We start from the raw sequence: 20,170 nt of genomic DNA, 5'->3' as shown, positions 1-20,170 counted from the left end.
GTTTTTGAGGTGGGAGCACTCCATTGCTTAGATCTCTGCATACCCTGAGACTGTAGTCTTTGTGGTCTGTTGCCCCTGGGTTTGGACTGAGAGGGCCTGGGAGGGACTGGAAAGGACTAATTTTTAGAAGGCCAATGCTACTGAATCTAAGTGGCTGCACCTGTAAGAAATCTTTAACAGTTTGCATAGATTTAGCTTTTTCCTCCATCTTTTTAAGAACTTCTACTGCTTTTGTGCCAAACGGCCATGGTTTAATGGAGCATCTAGTAATTTTGCTTTGACATGGTCTGGCAAGATTTGTTCCTTCAGCCAAGCATGCCTTCTCAGAACAGACCGAGTGACAGCAGCCCTGCAAGATGCTTCGAAGGCATCAAAACCACACTGCAAAGTATGTTTACTAACTTGGTTTGCAGAATGCATTAACTCTTGTAAATCTTATTTTCTGCACAATCTGGAAGCAACATTTTCCATTTAATTAGTTCCATAATATGCTGCTGGCATTTCCAACATGTGAAACTGGCAAGTTAAAGCCCTTACGGCAAGAGTTGCCGAGGTATATACCTTCTTACCCCATCTGTCTAAAGCTCTAGAATCCCTGTCCAAAGGTGTAGGGTTTGGGCTGCAGTAGCCTTAATACATTTAGATCCCGTGGGAAATGGTCTCTGGATTCGCAATGGGATTCTAAAAGAAAAATTTGTGAGTCAGGTAATCTGTAGTACCTGTCAGGCTTTCTAGGAGCTGGTGGTAAAGTATCTGGAGTAAGACTGGATTCCATGAAGACATCATCTACAATATCCAGGACAGGGGGGAAAACTAGAGACTCGTGCTGAGGCAAGTTTAAAAATTCTGCCAGACATTTTGTGAAAACTCTGAGCAGTGGATAAGCTAAAGGGAAGCGCAGAGAAAGTACAGTTGTGTACACTTACCATAAATGAAGATGTTTGAGTGTATTCACTGTTGCAGTCATCACACTTGGGTTATCTGCCCACAGATAGCCCTCAGTCTGCCCGAATACCAGTCTTGGGATTTCTGCATCAGATGCTGTCGCCTCTTCCATGACATCAGGTTGTCAGTGGTATAAAACATGCAGCCGATGCCATTACATCAGTTTTTCATGCCCCAGATGTCAGGAGCCCCCAAAATAGGAAGCAATTACATGGTGTGGAACAACTCCAGTAAAAAGTAAATACCATAGCCATAAGATACAAGCAAAAAAGGGATAGACGGAAAGTCTAGAAAAGTCAGGGGGCTGGAGGGAGGGTAACCAGGACTGCAACAGTGAATACACTCAAACATCTACATTTATGGTAAGTGTACACAACTGTACTATGTTCTTCGTGTTTCACTGTTGCAGTCATCACACTTGGGTTGATTCCCAAGGCTGAGTAAGGGTGGAGGCAGTCAAGAAGTATTAGGGCTGTCTAGCAGGCCTTGTAAGACTGCTGTGGCAAATCCAGCTCTGGATTTAGGAAAGATATCTAAGTGGCAATGCTTGGTGAAGGTGTGTACAGAACTCCAGGTTGCAGCTTCCAGGAAGTCTCTGGTAGGGACTCCCCTGAGACATGCTGTAGAAGTTGAGATAGCCATAGTGGAATGAGTTCTGATCCCCTGCGGGGTAGGTTTTCCATGGTGTTTGTAGCAAAAATAGATGCAGTGTGCTATCCATTTGGAAATGGTTTGCTTTGAAATGGCCTTGCCCTCTGCCCCTGTAGCAAAGCTGACTATCAGCTGGTCAGATTTTCTGAAAGGCTTAGTCCTGTCAAGGTAGAACCTGAGCTGTCTGTGCACATCCAAGAAGTGCAGGATCCCCTCTCCTTTACTCTGAGGATTAGGGAAAAAGGTTGGTAAATGGATGGATTGGTTTAAAGCCACACTGGATACCACCTTGGGCATAAATGATGGGTTAGACCTGAGGGAGACCCTGTCAGCATGGAAAACAATGAAGGGTTCCACAGCTATTAGTGCCTGTAGCTCAGACACTCTTCTTGCTGAAGTGATGGCTAGATGTAAGGGTGTTTTCCAAGAGAAGAATTTTAACTCTGCTGAAGCAGTAGGTTCAAAAGGGGGAAGTGTGAGCTTCTCTAGTACAAAGTTAAGGTCCCAGGCAGGGGTGGGAGCTCTCCTCGGGGGTCTTAAATTATCTCCTCTCAGGAACTGTTTGATCAGAGGGTGAGAAAAGAGAGGTGGCTCAGTATTGTAATGAGCTGAGATGGCCGAGGCATGAATCTTAACTGATGAGAAGGATAAGCCTTTGTGGAGCAGCTCTGCTAGGTAATATAGTATTTGAGGTAAGGAGAGAGCACGGCTGTGTCCTTTCCTAGAGACTGGCTCCAAGAACAGTATATTTTCCACTTTTCTGAATAGGATTTCCTAGTACTAGGTCTTCTGACATCCAGCACCAGTTTCCTGAGGGTTGCTGGTGGTGTGTTCAGGGAATAAGCCAGGCTGAAAGGTTCAGTGTTAGCAACTGAGGATGCAAAATCTGTCCCTCCTGCTGGGACAGCAGGGAAAGGGTATGATGTAGGTGCCAGGATGGCACTGCTGTCAGACTGCTTTGGAGTGGGTACCAGTGCTGGCGTGGCCAGTCTGGAGCAATAAGGATTGTCCTTCGTCTGTCCTGCTTGATCTTGAGTAATACTTTTGAGAGAAGGGGCAGAGGGGGGAAAGGCATAAATTGAGAGGATTTCCCATGTAAAGGATAGGGCATCCACTCACCATGCTTGGCTGTGGGGATTTCTGGTGCAAAATTTGCTCAACTGATGGTTTTGGGGGGAGGCAAAAAGGTCCACCTCTGGTGTCCCCCACCTGTTGATTAGAAGTTTGAATGAGTTGGGTTCCAGTTTCCACTCATGGGTCCAGTAGATTTCTGCTTAAGTTGTCTGCCAGTGAATTTTGTTTGCCTGGCAGGAATTGAGCTTGCAGGTGCACTTGGTTGCTCAAGGCTGTGTTCCACAGGGCCATGGCTAACCTGCAGAGTGGGCAGGAATGAATTCTCCCCTGCTTGTTTATGTACCACATAACTGTGGTGTTGTCCATCTTTATCAAGAGTTGTCCTGGAAGGATAACATATTTGAAGACTGTCAGAGCATTCTGTAAAGTTAACATTTTTTTTTGATTGATATGCAGGTGAATTTGTCCTGGGCTCCATTTGCCTTGAATGCATTTGCCTGCCATGTGTGCCCTCCCCCCCATGCAGTTGGATGCATCTGTTGTTAGGGTTTGGGCAGCGAGGGGTTGAGTGAAAGTAAATCCCTTGTGGTTGCAAGCCTCTGCCCACCAAAGGAACTCTGCCCTTAGACAAGGAATGATAGGAATCAGTGTTTCCAAGTCCCGAGAATGTTGACACCAGAGACTTTTTAAGTACCACTGAAGTTTCCTCATATGCAGTCTTGCATATGGAATTAGCAGAATGCATGAGGCCATGAACCCTAGGGCTTGCAGTATTTTTCTTGCAGATAGCTGGGTTTTGGTGTCCATTAGTTTCAAGTAGTTTGTCAAGTGAACCTGCTTTTCTGGAGTGAGGAATGCCATCTGGGAAGTTATGTTCAAGCTTACTCCCAGAAATACAATCTTTTGACTGGAAACCAGACGTGATTTCTCTTTTCGTTAATGGTGTAACCCAGAGAAGTTAGAAGTCTCTTTACAAATGCCAGGTGCTGAAGTAGCAATTCCTGACTGTCCGCCTGAATCAGGCAATGTTCCAAGTATGGGTAAATCTGAATATTTCTCTGCCTGCAGTATGCACTTTGTGAATACCCTGGGCGCAGTAGATAAGCCAAAAGGAAGTGCAGAGAACTGAGTGCATAGAGCCTGCCCTGAAATGTAGATATTTGCTGCAAGATTCTCTTATGGAGATGTACAGATAAGCTTCTTTTAAGTCTAGGGTGACTAACCAGGAGTCCTTGCTAGCATAGGAAGCAGCTGTTGTAGTGTAAGAATTTTGAATTTTTGGACCACCAGGAAGGTGTTGAGAATGGACAGATCCAGGATAGGGTGCCATGAGCTCTCTTTTCTGGGCACCAGGAACAATCTGGAGTAGAAACCCTGTCCCCTTTGCTCTACTGGAACAGGTTGAATAGCCGTGATACTGAGAAGAGAAGGTACTTGCTTGTGAGCCTCTGCCCACTGGCTTTGAGGAAGGTCTGGCAACTCACTTGGGGATGGCAGTAGTGAGTGGAAGTAGAATCTGTATCCCTGGACTACAATGTTTTGGTCATGGGTAATGGACATCCAGTTTTTTGCATGCAGGGCAAGTTTTCATCCTAGGGGCGCAAGTACTTGGGCATGGCTGGGAAGGATGATAGACAAGTCATTGCGAACTTTTTCCATAAGGGGGTGGCTTACCACTCCCTGTTTTTGAGGTGGGAGCACTCCATTGCTTAGATCTCTGCATACCCTGAGACTGTAGTCTTGGTGGTCTGTTGCCCCTGGGTTTGGACTGAGAGGGCCTGGGAGGGACTGGAAAGGACTAGTTTTTAGAAGGCCAATGCCTACTGAATCTAAGTGGCTGCACCTGTAAGAAATCTTTAACAGTTTGCATAGATTTAGCTTTTTCCTCCATCTTTTTAAGAACTTCTACTGCTTTTGTGCCAAACGGCCGTGGTTTAATGGAGCATCTAGTAATTTTGCTTTGACATGGTCTGGCAAGATTTGTTCCTTCAGCCAAGCATGTCTTCTCAGAACAGACCGAGTGACAGCAGCCCTGCAAGATGCTTCGAAGGCATCAAAACCACACTGCAAAGTATGTTTACTAACTTGGTTTGCAGAATGCATTAACTCTTGTAAATCTTATTTTCTGCACAATCTGGAAGCAACATTTTCCATTTATTTAGTTCCATAATATGCTGCTGGCATTTCCAACATGTGAAACTGGCAAGTTAAAGCCCTTACGGCAAGAGTTGCCGAGGTATATACCTTCTTACCCCATCTGTCTAAAGCTCTAGAATCCCTGTCCAAAGGTGTAGGGTTTGGGCTGTAGTAGCCTTAATACATTTAGATCCCCTGGGAAATGGTCTCTGGATTCGCAATGGGATTCTTAAAGAAAAATTTGTGAGTCAGGTAATCTGTAGTACCTGTCAGGCTTTCTAGGAGCTGGTGGTAAAGTATCTGGAGTAAGACTGGATTCCATGAAGACATCATCTACAATATCCAGGACAGGGGGGAAAACTAGAGACTCGTGCTGAGGCAAGTTTAAAAATTCTCTGAGTCTCTTTTTGGACTGTGGGTAGTCCTGGCATTCCCAGCGGAAATGCTCTCTCAAGGTGTGCAAGGTTTCACCAAAAGAAAAGTCCTCTGGAGGGGAGGCAGATGGAATGAAATCCTGTGCATCTGAATCCTCATAGGTAGATAAGGGAATGTCCTGGTAATCAGAGGGATCAGAGTCATCGGATTCATGGTCTATCGAATCAGAAGGAAAATCAATCCTTTGTCTTTTAGAGGGGGAATGTTGGCTTCCCCTAATTAAAGTTATAAGGTCTTCAGCCATTCTAAGCATTTGTTTCTGTGGCATGGGAGCTTGAGCATGTGCTTTGGTCATTGGTTTTCTAGGCGTAGTGAGAACTCTGGGCCTGAGAAACTCAGTAGTTTTAGTCAGAAATGAAGTAGATGGTTTAATACGAGCACTGGAAGAATGGTACACCCTCAGAAGCCGGTGCCTGCACAGTGGCTCTGGACCCATCCAAGGTAGAGACATCCACAAGTTCCATAGTTAAAGAAGCATCTCGCAGCATACCGGACTCCAAATCAGTCTCAGCAGAGGCCTGCAAATCTGTAGAAGAGGGTATCAGGGGCTGCGAAACGCCTCACTGAGTACCGGCAGACAGGCAACTAGCTTAACGGAAGCATTGTCTGCAGTTTTGGACATATGCGGTCTGTCTCTGTCATTATCCTTACGTGTTTTTGGAAGATCAGTAGTCAGATGGCTTATCAAAGCCATTTCAGAATACGGAGAATGACAGCAAAAGAATTTAGTGACAAAGATAGCCCGATGATGAGCAGTTCGGGCGTTGAACAAAGCACAAAACCGGCAGCGAGGTACGTCGTGGTCTGGGCCTAAACAGGTGACGCAGTAAGAATGGAACTCTCAGTGTGGTATTTGCTTTCCACAGGTGAGACAACTGTTAACTTTTTCTGACATCGGCTAGAGCAAGAAAAAAGGATCCCCAATGGGGTACTTAGCTTTAGAAGACTTCCGGTTTGAAACTCGAACAATGAAAATTTCGTAGGTAGCGGCCGACCGACACTTGCTAACTGCTTCTCCTTTGGGCTCCTGCATGGCAAGAACAGCTGATGTAATGGTGTCAGCTGCATGTTTTATACCCCTGATGTCATGGAAGAGGTGACAGCATCCGACACAGAAATCCCAAGACTCTGGTATTCAGGCCGACTGAGGGCTACCTGCAGGCAGATAATCCAAGTGTGATGACTACAACAGTGAAACACGAAGAACATCTGAAAGTGCATAGATCCTGTCCTGAAACAGATATTTCCTGCATGATTCCCTGACTGGGATGTGTATGTAGGCCTTTTTTAGGTCTAGGGTGGCTAACCAAGAATCCTTGGAAAGCATTGGTAAAAGCTGCTGGAGGGTGAGCATTTTGAATTTTGGTATCACCAGAAAGATGTTTAGAGTGGATAGATTGAGGATGGGGTGCCATGTGCCCTCTCTTCTGGGTACCAGGAAGAGACTGGAGTAGAAACATTGGCCTATCTGTTCTGCAGGAACATGCTGTATTGCCCTCATAGATAGCAGGGAAAGGACTTGCTTTTTGGCCTCTGCCTACTGGTTTGGAGGAAGATCTGGGAACCCTTTTGGGGTTGGTGGAGTGTGGAAATAAAATTTTTATCCCTGGGACACTATGTTGAGGACCCATCAGTAATGGTGGCCCAGTTGCTTGCATGGAAGGAGAGTTTTCCTACTAGGGGCACAAGCAGGTGGGCAGAGGTAGGAGGTGGAAGTGTAAAGTCACTGTGAGTTCTTACCATAAGGGGGTGGCTTGGCACTTCCTGTTTTTAAAGAGGAGAAACTCCATTGCTCAGATCTCTGCATTCCTTGGGGCTGTCTGGGGGGTCTGCTTCCCCTGGGGCTGGGCTGAGCTGGCCTTTAGGGGTCAGAAAAGGAGCAGTGCTTGGAGAGGCAATGCCTACTGAATGTTAGTGGCTGGACCTGTAAGAAGTCTGTCTGCATAAATTTAGCTTCTTCTTCCATCTTTTTTAAGACCTCTTCTGCCTTAGTGCCAAATAAGTTGTCTTTTTTCAAGGGTGTGTCCAATAATTTGGATTTGACATGATCTGGCAAGGTTTGTTCCTTTAGCCAAGCATGCCTTCTAAGGACAGAACTGGTGACTGCTGCCCTGCAAGATGCTTCTAGGGCGTTAAAACCACATTGTAAGGTGGGCTTAGTTACTTGACTTGCTGAATGCATTAACTCTTGTAATTCTTTATTTTCTGCACAAGCAGGAAAAGAATATATTTTTTGTTTGAGGAGCTCCATGGTATGTTACTGATATTTCAGCATGTGGAACTGACAGCTTAATGCTCTAATCGCAAGAGTAGCAGAGGTGTATACTTTTTACCCCATCTGTCTAATGCTCGGGAATCCCTATATGAGGGGGTGGGATTCTTAGCTGAAGTTGCCTGGATTCCTTTAGGTCCTTGAGAAATGACCTCAGGGTCAGCAGTAGGATTTTTGAAAAGAAATTTGAGAGAGTCAGGGACTCTGTAGTACCTGTCAGGTTTTCTGGGAGCAGGAGGAAAAGTGTTAGGAGTAATCTGTTTGCATTTTCTTTCCTGTGCAGGTTTGTCCACCTTCTGACACTGACATGGCTTCATGACCAGGAGAACTACAAGTGAGTGCGTGGGTATGTGGCCATTCCTACATTCACTGGGCTGCCAGCCATGCCTCTGAAACTGAAAACCAATACAACTTGAGCTTCCCCACTTCCAGTGTGAAAGTATACCGGATTGCAAGAAGAGGTATGCATTGGAGAGGAGTACTGCAATTGTTGGAAGAGAAGTGTTCCATCTACTCTGAGCCTGACATTCTTGTGCTGCACATTGGTGGGAATGATGCCCTCAGTCAACCACTCGGAAGGCTATGGTTTCAAATCACAGCAATTTCTGAACACACGCAGTCGTGGTGCCCACATTGTCATTTTGTGTGGTCTTATATAATTCCTTGACAGATATGGAAAACAGAAAACAGTCAACGGGCAGCTCACAAGGCCAGACGTTTACAGAATGGGTTCATAAATGGCTTGATGCACAGGGTCGGTGGATCTACAATCTGCCATGAAAGCATCACTGGGGAAGATGTTCACCTCTTCAGAAGGGGAAGATGTTCACCTCTTCAGAAGGGATGGCATTCACCTAACTGAGGAGGGCATTGCATTGTTCTTGACTGACCTCCACAATGGCATGAGGAGAGCTATGCAGGATTGGTAACATGCAGCTTGTGAGAAGAATGGAAAACACCCATGACCAAGTAGGACCAGTATGGTAAGTAAAACTCTATTATGAAATGTGTTCTGTAAAATATATTTTTCAGAGTTTGGCAAATAACTGTGGTAAGGAGCTGGCGAAGATGCTGAGAAAGAATAAGAAGTTATGTACCTACCATAACGTTCCATGTTAGTTGTCTTCTTCTCGCCTTCTTTCTTGCTGGTTGAGTTCGGAGCTGATCCTCGGCTCTGACTCGGCCATCTACTAAAGCTCGAGAGCTATTTACTGGCTCAAGGCCTCCCCTTATCCCACAATGCTTGGCACTAGATACCCAGATCTTGTTTGGCAGAGCTAACACCATAGAAAAAATTTTTAATGACACCTGTCCAAACTACAAGGTATACCTACAGTACTAAAACAGAGGAGGACGTAACCCAGATAAGACTCAGCCAGAGGAAGAAGGCCTCAAAAAGGGACTCTTCTCGGTCTGTCCAGGCTAGGGGGATGGAGGGTGGGACGCAAGAAAGAAGGCGAGAAGAAGACAACTAACATGGAACGTTATGGTAGGTACATAACTTCTTAATGTTAAGTTGTCTATCTCACCTTCATTCTTGCTGGTTGGGACAGCATCCCTAGCACCTTAGTCCTGGGTGGCTCATCGGAACAGACTCTTAAGCAGAGTGGAACCAAAATCAGCTCTACTCCTAGAGGCCATATCCAACTTATAATGTGAAATGAAGGTATGAGGAGTGGCCCATGTGGCTGCAGCACAAATAGATTCCATTGGTAGTCTAGCTAAGTAGCTAACGCTCTGGTGGAATGACCTTTAGGTTTAGTAGGGAGTTCTTTATGTCTCAGCTGATAAATCAAAGTAATAATAGAGGACAACCACCTGGATAAGGTTACTTTAGAAACTGGCAGGCCCTGTTTGCCCTCAGCATTGGACAGGAAGAGTTGGTCTGATTTTCTTGTTTGCTTAGTCCTATCCAAATAAAAATGTAATTGCCTATGAACATCCAATTGGTGTAACTTTTGTTCAGCTTTGTTCGAATAGTTAGGAAAAAAGACAGGTAGATCAATAGTCTGATTCAGGTTTGTTTCAGAAGGTATCTTGGGCAGAAAAGAAGGATTAGTCCTGAGTGAAACTCTATCCTTGTGAAACACAAGGTAAGGAGGACAAATACAGAGGGCTTGAAGTTCCGAAACTCTCCTAGCTGAGGTGATGGCTACTAAAAAAGAGAGTCTTCCAGGAGAACAGGAAGCCGCAGGTTCAAAAGGAGGGAGAATCAAGGAAGCTAATATCAAGTTTAAATCCCACGGAGGTGGGGGATCTCTGACTGGGGGCCTAAGCAAAATAACCCCTTTAAGAAAGGCCTTGCAAAGTTTGTGGGACATGATGCTTGTTTCTGGACCCTAATGGTGGCAGACGAGGAACCAGCTTGAAAAAGTTCTGCTAAAAAATCTAAAACGTGATGGACAGGGGCTGTAAAGGGGTCTGTATTCCTAGCCTATGCTCAGAAAGAGAAATGTTTCCACTTACTAGCATAAGTCTTCCTGGTGGTAGATTTGTGCGAAGAAAGGATGATTTCACGCACCGGCTGAGAAAAATGTGGAAGCCTGGCTAAGGTTGGAAGTGGAGCAACTAAGCTGTGAGGTTGAGAGACTGAAGGGATTGGTGCAGCCCGCCCGACTGATGGACCAAGAGGTCTGGCACTGGGTCCAGATTCCAAGGCTGCTCAAGCAGATGATGATGCAGGAATGGGAACCAAATTTGTCGAGGCCAGTAAGGGGCAATGAGGATCATCCTAGATCCCAATGTGGTCGCCTTCTGAATTAGTTTGGGAATTAGGGGAAAAGGTGGAAATGCATACAGAAGACCCCGGGGCCAATCATGAACTAGAGCATCTCTGGGGGAGTGGCCAGGGAGGGGGAAGAGAGTGAAGTAATCGTTGCACTTGCTGTTGGTTGAAAGGAGTTGTGAAAAGGTCGCAGCAAGGTTGACCCCATCTGTGGAAAATTTTGTCCGCTACTGACTGATTGAGAGACCACTCATGAGGCATGAGAATAGCTCTGCTTAGCCTGTCCGCTATGACGTTGGATTTCCTGGGGATGTGCATTGCTATCAGAAACCGTTGAGAGGAGATCGCCCACTGCCAGAGTCTGAGTGCTTCTCGACATAAGGGATAGGATTTGGTTCCGCTCTGCTTGTTGATGTACCACACTACAGACATATTGTCTGTTTGAATTGCAATAGTCCCGGTGGGTAGAGAGTCCTGAAGAGCTTGCAACGCTAAAAGCACCGCTCTCATCTCCAAGACGTTTATGTGCAGATGGTACTCTAGAGGTTGCCAAGTGCCCTGGACAGTCCTGCCCTGAAAATGCCCCCCCCCACCCGATCAGGGAGGCATCTGTGGTCACCGTGGCAAAAGGAGGAGGAAGAACAAACGGTCTGCCCTGGAATACTAGAGGGGAGACCATCCACCAAGCCAGGTGGTCTTTGCATGATTGAGTGATTATTATGTTGTGAGACATCAGAAGTTGTTGAAAAGACCATTGGGTAAAGAGCATCCACTGGAGAATCCGCATGTGAAAACGAGCTAGGGGAACTAGTATGATTGCTGCTGCCATGAGACCCAAAGTTTTTAGTACAAATCTGGCCTGAATCCTCTTGCACTGTAGTAAGACCTGCACATGTCGGCGAATGTCTAACACTCTGTCTAGAGGACGTTTTGCAGACAGCTCTTTTGTATTTAATCTTGTGCCTATAAAGGTTATAGACTGACAAGGCGACAATGCAGACTTTTCGAAATTTATTGAGATACCTAGCTCGGAGCAAGTTTGGATGGTATAATCCCTGGCTCGCAGTAGCTGATGCCAGGTGGAAGCAGTAAGGAGCCAGTCGTCTAGATATGGAAACACCTGGAATCCTCGCCGTCTCAGGTGAGCCGTAACCACTGCCATGCATTTGGTGAACACCCTGGGGGCTGTGGTGAGACCAAAGGGCAGGGCTCTGAATTGGTAGTGACTGGCTCCCAGCCGGAAGCGGAGAAACCTGCTGGAGTGCCTGTCCATTTTGATATGGTAGTACGCATCCTGAAGGTCTATGGAGCACATCCAATTGTCCTGACCCAAAAAGGGTAGAATGGACTGAAGCGTGACCATCCAGAACTTCGTTCTTTGAACAGATTTGTTTAACCTGCTTAGATCCAAAATGGGTCTCCAGTCCCCTGTCTTTTTTGGTACCAAAAAGAACTTGGAGTAAATTCTGGATCCTTGCTGGTCTGCTGGGACTGGCTGGATGGCCCTTTTTTCTAGCAGTTTTGAAATTTCTAGCACTGCTTGTCCCCTTAGACCGGGTGGAACATCTGGAAGGGACTTGGTTGTTTGTACAGGGGTGTGGACAAAGGGGATTTTGTAACCCTCGGATATGATGGACCATAACCATTTGTCTTGTGTGAGGAGTTGCCAGGCTTCTGGGTACAGTGACAATCTTCCCCCGACTGCCTCCGAAGGTGGACAGTTGGGCAGCCCCTCAGGGGTGCTGAAAGGGTTTGTCAGAGAAAGAGTCTCTGCTACCCTGATTTTGCGGATCCCCTCTGCCCCTCGGGTGGCATCTATTATTGTTCCCTCCCCTGCCCCTGGAGGGAAAATCACCACGTGTGTCAGGCACGACTCCCTGGGGTTTCCGAAAAGTACAGTTTTGTACCTACCATAAATGTAGATGTTCGAGGATTCCATTGCTGCAGTCCTTACTATTGGGTATAGTCCGCATCCAGTCGGCCCGAATACCAGAGTATAAGGCTGACGTCGGTCAGGGCGCATTAGACTGACGTCAGTACGTCAGGGTACTAATGCGCATGACCGGCGTCATATCCTCAGTCTTTTCTTGCCCCAGATGTCAGAAGACCCTAAAAAGACAAGGCCCAAAATACCTGCACCAAAACATGAACAATATATACAAAAATATAAGCAGGTAAATCACCTACACAACCACCCCTAAACACAGAGGGGAAGGAGGGAGTAAATTGGACTGCAGCAATGGAACCCTCGAACATCTACATTTATGGTAGGTACAAAACTGTACTATGTTCTTCGCCTTCCATTGCTGCAGTCCTTACTATTGGGTAGAATCCCAAAGCAGAGGTAAGGGAGGCTGGCAAATCATAAAGAAGCAGGAGCTGACAACATGCCTTGCAAAACAGCTGTGGCAAAACCAGCCCTAGACTTAGAGTAGATAGGAAGGTGATAATGCTTAGAGAAAGTATGCACTGAACTCCAAGTAGCTGCTTCCAAAATATCCTTAGTTGCCACCCCGTAGAAATGCTGTTGAAGTGGCAGTAGCCCTAGTGGAATGAGGCCTAATCCCAGCTGGAACCTCCTTGCCATGATGGGAATAACAAAATGCAATGCAAAAGCCAATCCACCTAGAAATAGTTTGTTTTGACACAGGCTTGCCCTGTGAACTCAAAGCAAAAGAAACAAACAACTGCTGAGACTGCCTAAAATCCTTAGTCCTGCTTAAGTAATAACGCAATTGCCTGTGTACATCTAAAGTATGCAAAATCTTTTCCCTTTATTTTGGGGGTCTGCATAAAAGGTAGGCAAATGAATAGTTTGGTTTAAAGCCACACTAGAAACCACCTTAGGCATAAAGGAAGGATTAGTACGTAATGATACCCTATCCTTATGGAAAATCAAAAGGGCTCGACTGCCATAAGGGCCTGCAACTCAGACACCCTTCTTGCAGAAGTAATAGCCAACAAAAAAGCAGTCTTCCATGACAAATATTTCAATTCAGCAGTAGCCGCAGGCTCAAAAGGTTGTAGAGTAAGTTTTTCCAACACAAAATTGAGATCCCAAGCAGGAGTAGGAGCTCTACGTGGGGGTCTTATATTCTTAGCCCCTCTAAGAAACTGCTTGAACAAAGGATGCGAAAACAATGGTGGGTCACAATCATAGTGAGCTGAGATTGCTGCAGCATGAATCTTGATGGAAGAGAAGGACAGACCCTTGTCCAGTAACTCAGTAAGATATTGAAGAGCCATACTCAAATTAGGCTCAGAAATCTCCAAATTCTTTGCTTTACTCCAAAATAAAAATCTCTTCCATTTTGCTGCGTACACTTTCCTTGTACTAGGTCTTCTAGCTTCCATAATCACATCTAAAACTTGTTGAGGAAGTTGAGACCTGCTGTGTTTCAACACAGGATATGCCAGGCTGTCAGATGAAGAGAGTGAAGCTTGACATTGAGCAGATGACCGTCCTGCTGGGATAACAGATGTGGAATCAAAGGTTAAGGCCATGGAGGCTTCTTTACCAGACTCCGTAGTAGAGGGTACCAGTGTTGCCGAGGCCAATCTGGAGCTATCAAAATCATCCTTGGCCTGTCCTGTCTGACCTTTAACAGTACCTTTGGAAGAAGAGGCAGAGGTGGAAAGGCATACAGATGAAGGTTTGTCTAACTGAAAGACAGAGCATCCACTTTCCAAGCTGTGTGATGAAACCCCTTTGTGCAAAACTGTGGCAGCTGGTGGTTTAGTGGAGAAGCGAACAGATCTATGTCTGGAGTTCCCCATGACACTGTCAATTTCTGAAATACATGAAGATCCAGTTTCCACTTGTGGGGATCCATGATTTGTCTGTTTAACACATCTGCTAAGGAGTTCTGTGCTCCTGGCAGAAACCTTGCCTGAAGAGTTAGGTGCAAGCGTAGCGCAGTCTCCCATAAAATCATTGCATGCCTGCATAGAGGATAAGAATGTGTTCCCCCTTGTTTGTTGAAGTACCACATGACAGTTGTGTTGTCTGTTAGAATCAACACCTGCCCGGGAAGAAGTAACTCCTTGAAAACCAGCAATGCGAACTGGACTGCTAACATCTCCTTTATGTTGATATGTAGATGCTGTAGTCTGGCAGGCCACTTGTCTTGTATCCACTTTACATTTAGATGAGCTCCCCAAGCAATGACTGAGGCATCTGTCGGTAAAATCTGACTCGCCTCTGGCCGGGTCACAGAGAGTCCCTTGTTTAGGTGACATTCCTGAGCCCACCACAAAAATATTCTTTGAAGGCAAGGTATTATTTGAATGACAGTGTCTAAATCCTGGCAGTGCTGTGTCCATACATTTTTGAGATACCATTGTAACTTCCTCATATGCAGTTTGGCATTGGGAAGCACCAGAATACAAGATGCCATGAACCCTAATGCTTGAAGGACTGTCTCTGCAGTCAGCACGGACTGATGAGATAGTTGATGGAAGTAAAGTGACAGACTCTTTTGTTTGTCCGGGGTTAAAAAGGCCATCTGGGCTGCTGTATTCAGTCTCACACCCAGAAAGCACATGTCTTGAGAGGGTACTAGACTGGACTTTATTTCGTTCACAGAATACCCTAGGCATCTTAGCACTGCTATAAGATATTCCAGATGCTGTAGAAGGTCTTCCTTTTCTTGAGCCAGAATCAGGCAGTCGTCTAAATAAGGATAGATTTGAAGTCCTTGTAGCCTGAAGTAAGCTATCACTGGAGCCAGAACCTTTGTGAATACTCTGGGCAGTAGATAAGCCAAAGGGCAATGCAGAGAACTGATAATGAGAATCTCCAGCTTGAAACCGCAGATACTTCCTGTAACTTAGCCTGATATGCACATGAAGGTAAGCTTCCTTGAGATCTAAAGTTACCATCCAGTGATCTTTGCCCAGCAGGGGTAAAAGCTGTTGTAACGTCAACATCTTGAACTTGGGAATGTCCAGATAAGTGTTGAGGAGAGATAAATCCAAAAGCAGACTCCACGTGTTCCCCTTCTCTGGTACTAGGAACATGCGAGAATAAAATCCTAGGCCTCTTTCTGACACAGGGACTGGTAGAATGATGTCCAACACCCATCTGTCTTGAGTAATTAAATCCCAATTTCCTTTGAAAAGAGACAGTTGTCCTTCCAAAGGAGCTGCCAGACGAGAATCTACTGGCAGTTGAAAAGGCAGGTCATTGGGTCTGTTTACGAAAGGACTGACCCCTGCCCTCACCAGAAGTCTGAGCAGGTGAACTCCTGTTCTAGGCCTAAAAGAACCTTGAGCCCTGCCCCTACCACGTCTAGACCTACCCCTAGACTGGGAATCATAAGCAGGATATGTCCACCCCTTAGCAGGCCAATTTCTACTAAACTTGGTGGCTGTACCTGCAAAAATCTTTAACAGTTTGCATAGACTTAGCTTTGTCCTCCATTTTCTTTAAAACTGCTTCCACAGGTGAACCAAACAACACATCAGACTGTAAAGGAGCATCCAAAATCCTTGTCTTAACATGCTCAGCCAAATTTTGATCCCTCAACCAGGCATGCCTGCGAAGAACAGAACTAGTGGCAGCCACCCTCGAGGAGGCCTGCACAGCATCAAAACCACATTGCAAAGAATGCTTGCCCACTTGTTCAGACACATAAACTAAATCCAGCAAGTCTTTACAATCAATACCTTCCGCTAAAGCATCCACCTTAGATTTCAATTGTGAAAGGAGATAATTTTGATATTTCAGCATGTGAAACTGACAATTCAACGCTCTCATGGCTAGAGTGGAAGAAGTATACACTTTCTTACCCCACCTATCTAATGCCCTTGCCTCTTTGTCAGTGGGAACAGGATTTTTAACCACAGAGGCCTTAACACCTTTAGGCCCCTGAGAAACAGTTTCTGGGTCCGCCCTAGGACTCTTAAACAAATACTTATGAGCTTGGGCACCCTATAGTACCTATCAGGTTTAACAGGAGCAGGAGGCAAAGAATCAGGGTTCAGGGAAGCCTCTGCAAAACATCTTCCACCACATTCAACACAGGAGGTATAGCTAAGGGCCTATGCTGGGGTAAAACAAGAATTCCCTAAGCCTCTTCCTGGAATCAGAGTAATCCTGGCCTTCCCATTTAAAGTGCTCCCTCATGGAATGCAGAGTCTCTGAAAATGAAAAATCCTCAGGAGGAGAAGCCAAGGAGTGGCATCATCCACATCAGAATCAGAATAATGAGGATACTCCTGCAAATCTTCCGCAGAAGATTCAGAAGCCCCTGAACCCTGTTCAAAACTGTCAAACTCTGGTTCCACTCTAGGCCTCTTATCAGGAGGGCCCATAGAACCTCTAATCATAGTAATCAAATCTTCTGCCATTTTAAGCATATGTTTCTTAGGTACAGAACCCGAAAGGCTAGGAGAAGCCCCTACTGAAGCTGAAGTTGGCCTACCTCTAAAAGAAGTTTTGGCAACAGAAGGAGAGGCTCTAACTACTTTGGGAAGAGAGGGAAGAATAGTTACCTGAGAAGCCCCCTCAGCCTGGCCTGCCTCCTGAGAGGGTACATCCTGTAACAGTAAAGTTTCTGCCTGAGACTCTATAGAAACTCCTGGCAAAACCTCTGGCTCCACTGAGCCGTCTAAAGAACCGACGTCCGGGACTGCCGGTTCATCAACCCTAGGCTTCGCTGTTTTGTCCCTGCGCTTCTTGGATGAAGCGGGCGTCGGAGCATCCGACGGCATTTTATAATTGCAACGCTTCCCAAACACTAATCTGGCACAGTCTAACCTCCTCTTAATAGTGCGTTTGTTAAACTTAGCACAAGAGCGGCAACCAACAACGTCGTGCTCAGGCCCTAAACAAGGTATACATAATGTATGGTAATCCCTATGAGGTATTTGTTTCCCACAAGAAATACAGTTATTCACTTTTTCTGACATCCAGTTAAATACTGAGGCAAGAAAAAACCAAAATGTTCCCCAACGGGGTACTTAGCCAACTCTGATTCGGTCTGAAACTCCGGTTTCGGAAATATTTCAGAACGCCAACCTGCACTCGCAAAACTGCTTCTGCATCGGATCACGCGGCAAAAAAGACTGAGGATATGACGCCGGTCATGCGCATTAGTACCCTGACGTACTGACGTCAGTCTAATGCGCCCTGACCGACGTCAGCCTTATACTCTGGTATTCGGGCCGACTGGATGCGGACTATACCCAATAGTAAGGACTGCAGCAATGGAAGACGAAGAACATCCACATTTCCCACTCTTCTGACCCTTAGGGTATGGTCTAGAGGGAGTAGAAAAACGGACTCCCACGGCAGAGAGAGTCTTGCCTTCCTGCTCACACCTAGTAAGGGTATCCTTCACCTGTGGTCCAAACAGAGCCGAACCATCGAAGGGGGTATTGGTGAAGGATGCCTTAAAGGGGTCAGCAAAGTTACATAACCGCATCCAGGCATGTCTTCACAAAGCCACGCCTGTACCTATGGCCCTACTCGCCCCATGGGCTGCATAAGAAATGAGCCGCATGGAGGAGTTGACGATAGAGTTAAAAGTCGCCAGCTGAGAATTAATCTTTTCCTGAGCCCCCGCAGCTGATGGATCCTGAAGGGTATCACCCAGTTCCTTGAGAAGATCCCTTTGAAGGTGGGTGAAATGGCACAGATAATTCAGCGAGTGCATGGAAAAGGTCGCTGAGGAAAACATCCGCTTCTCGTACCTGTCCATTGTCCTAGACTCTTTTTTAGGTGGATGGACAGGCACCGAAGGGTCAGCCAACTCCTTCTTAGTGGCTGCTGCCACCACCATGGCATCAACGGGGACACCTTTTGTCAAAAATTGTTTGTTGGGTGAGGCTGTAATGAACTTAGTTGGCCTGCAGGGAATTGGTTCCACTGTGTCTGGGGCTGACCACGCCCTTTGAGCCACTACTTCCATGAGCGGGTCGAAGGGTGGAAACACCCAAGAGGTGGAAGGGTGATAACCAAACACGTCCAGGTATACCGACTCGTCCTCGGAAGGGTTAAGGGCAGTCCAGTTTCCCCTCTGCTTAAGGATCTCTATGATGTCTGAAAAAGAGACATCCTCAGAGGGGGATCTTGGGGACCCTTCCGAATCCTCCAAGTTGGTATCAGACGTGACTGACTCGGGGGAGTCGACATGTTTCCTCTTACATTTTTTCTTCCAAGGGGGCTCCTCTGAATGATCAGGGAAGGCCTCGGAAGAAGAAGATACGCCCAATGGGGTGACCTGGAGCATCGGTTCTCCACGCTTGGGGTTAGGAGGGTGGACAGAGACCGATGCAGACACCATGGGGGGAGGAGCCAAATGGGCCGATCAAGGAGCCGACTCAGGAGTCAGCATGCTCCACATGACCTCAAAGGCCCCCCATCAGGCAGAGCAGAGGGTCCCCACTCCGAAGAGATGTGAACCCCTCCCAGCACCGAGAGGGACGGCTCCAAGGCCCGAGAGGGAGAACAGGGTCAACAAGGGTCTGATGCCACTCACCCCCTTGGAGCCAGCGTGGTAGTCCCGGCACCGAGATCCCTCCGAGGAAGGAACCAAAGAAGAAATTGGAGTCGACGAAGGAGCCAAAAGATGTGGTATCAGCTCCGACGTTTCCAAGATTCGAGCCCCCAACCAGCTCCGGCTCCGAACACAAAAAGGGAGTCAGAGGAGGAACTGCTGAAGACACCAGGACAGCCACAGTCTGTTGAGAAGGGCTGGTTAACATTTTGGCCAGGGCCTGCGATTTAAGGAGTCTACTGACCACCCTCTCCAAGTCATGATCAGATAACTTGGAAGACCAAGAGGAGTGGGACCTATGGCTTTGTTCTGACTGAAGCAATGGTGACCTTGGAGCTAAACGGACCGATTCTAGGGAAGGGGACCTAGAACGTTTTTGGCCCAATGACGGCTCTGACATTAAAGTCAGAGCTGATTGAGGTCTAGGGATGTCGGCTCCAGCCGGAGCCAAAGAGGAGGCAGATGCTCCGCCCGGTGACGGCTCAGAACTGGGAGCCGACGGCTTGGCGGGCTTTGAGGATTTCCCCAACTGAGGCTTCACCGGGGATCCCTCTGGCTTAAGTAAGCCTCTCAAAAGGTTCTTACGCTCCTGCAGGTGTAGGGAACCTAAGCAATAAAAACAAGAAGTGTGACCGTCTGTCAGAGACATCTTCTGACAGCACGAGTCTGCATGTCCTCCCAACTTCTTGAAGCTTGAAACTTTAGAATCCTTGGACATACTGCCCTGGGGATACTAAAGAGATAAAAATTAAACTAGTGCTTAAACAAGGCACACAGAAACACTCACACACCCGCACTAGTTAAGCTAACAATAATAACCACAAAACTATCACACACACACAACTATCCTTAATAAAAATATACAAATACTACAAGGCTAAACACTATTCCTATAGGTGCAACAAGGGTGGGGTTAGCCACTAATAGAGAGAAACAAGGGGAAGGGTAGAAACTCTCTAACAGAAAACGAGTTTCCTTAGTGGGACAAACTAGGGGATACCCAGTCTAACTACACTACAAGGGAAAGACAATCTATATCTAAGAAAAATACAAGGTAAATATTAGCTAGTAATACAAAAAAAAGGATTAATACGACCTGAGCCAGTAAAAGAGCAACCTCGTAGCTGAAGTGGCAAATGAGATCTGGGTATCTAGGGCCAAGCATTGTGGGATAAGGGGAGGCCTCGAGCCAGTAAATAGCTCTCGAGCTTTAGTAGATGGCCGAGTCGGAGCCGAGGATCGGCTCCGAACCCAACCAGCAAGAATGAAGGCGAGATAGACAACTTAACATCAACCGTTTCAGGACAGTGCTACCACGTACAATCTAATATGTCAGTGACCATCCTGCAATACTTTTTTTATTCTGCTTTTATCAGGCATGTGCAGAGTTTAGATGAAAGGCAGGGCTTAGTAATACAGAACTTGATCCCT

The sequence above is a fragment of the Protopterus annectens genome, chromosome 6.part1 (genome assembly GCF_019279795.1).
Source record: "Protopterus annectens isolate FY-2018-M chromosome 6.part1, PAN1.0, whole genome shotgun sequence".
Taxonomy (NCBI): Eukaryota; Metazoa; Chordata; order Ceratodontiformes; family Protopteridae; genus Protopterus; species Protopterus annectens.
Note: the sequence above shows the minus strand (reverse complement) of the source record.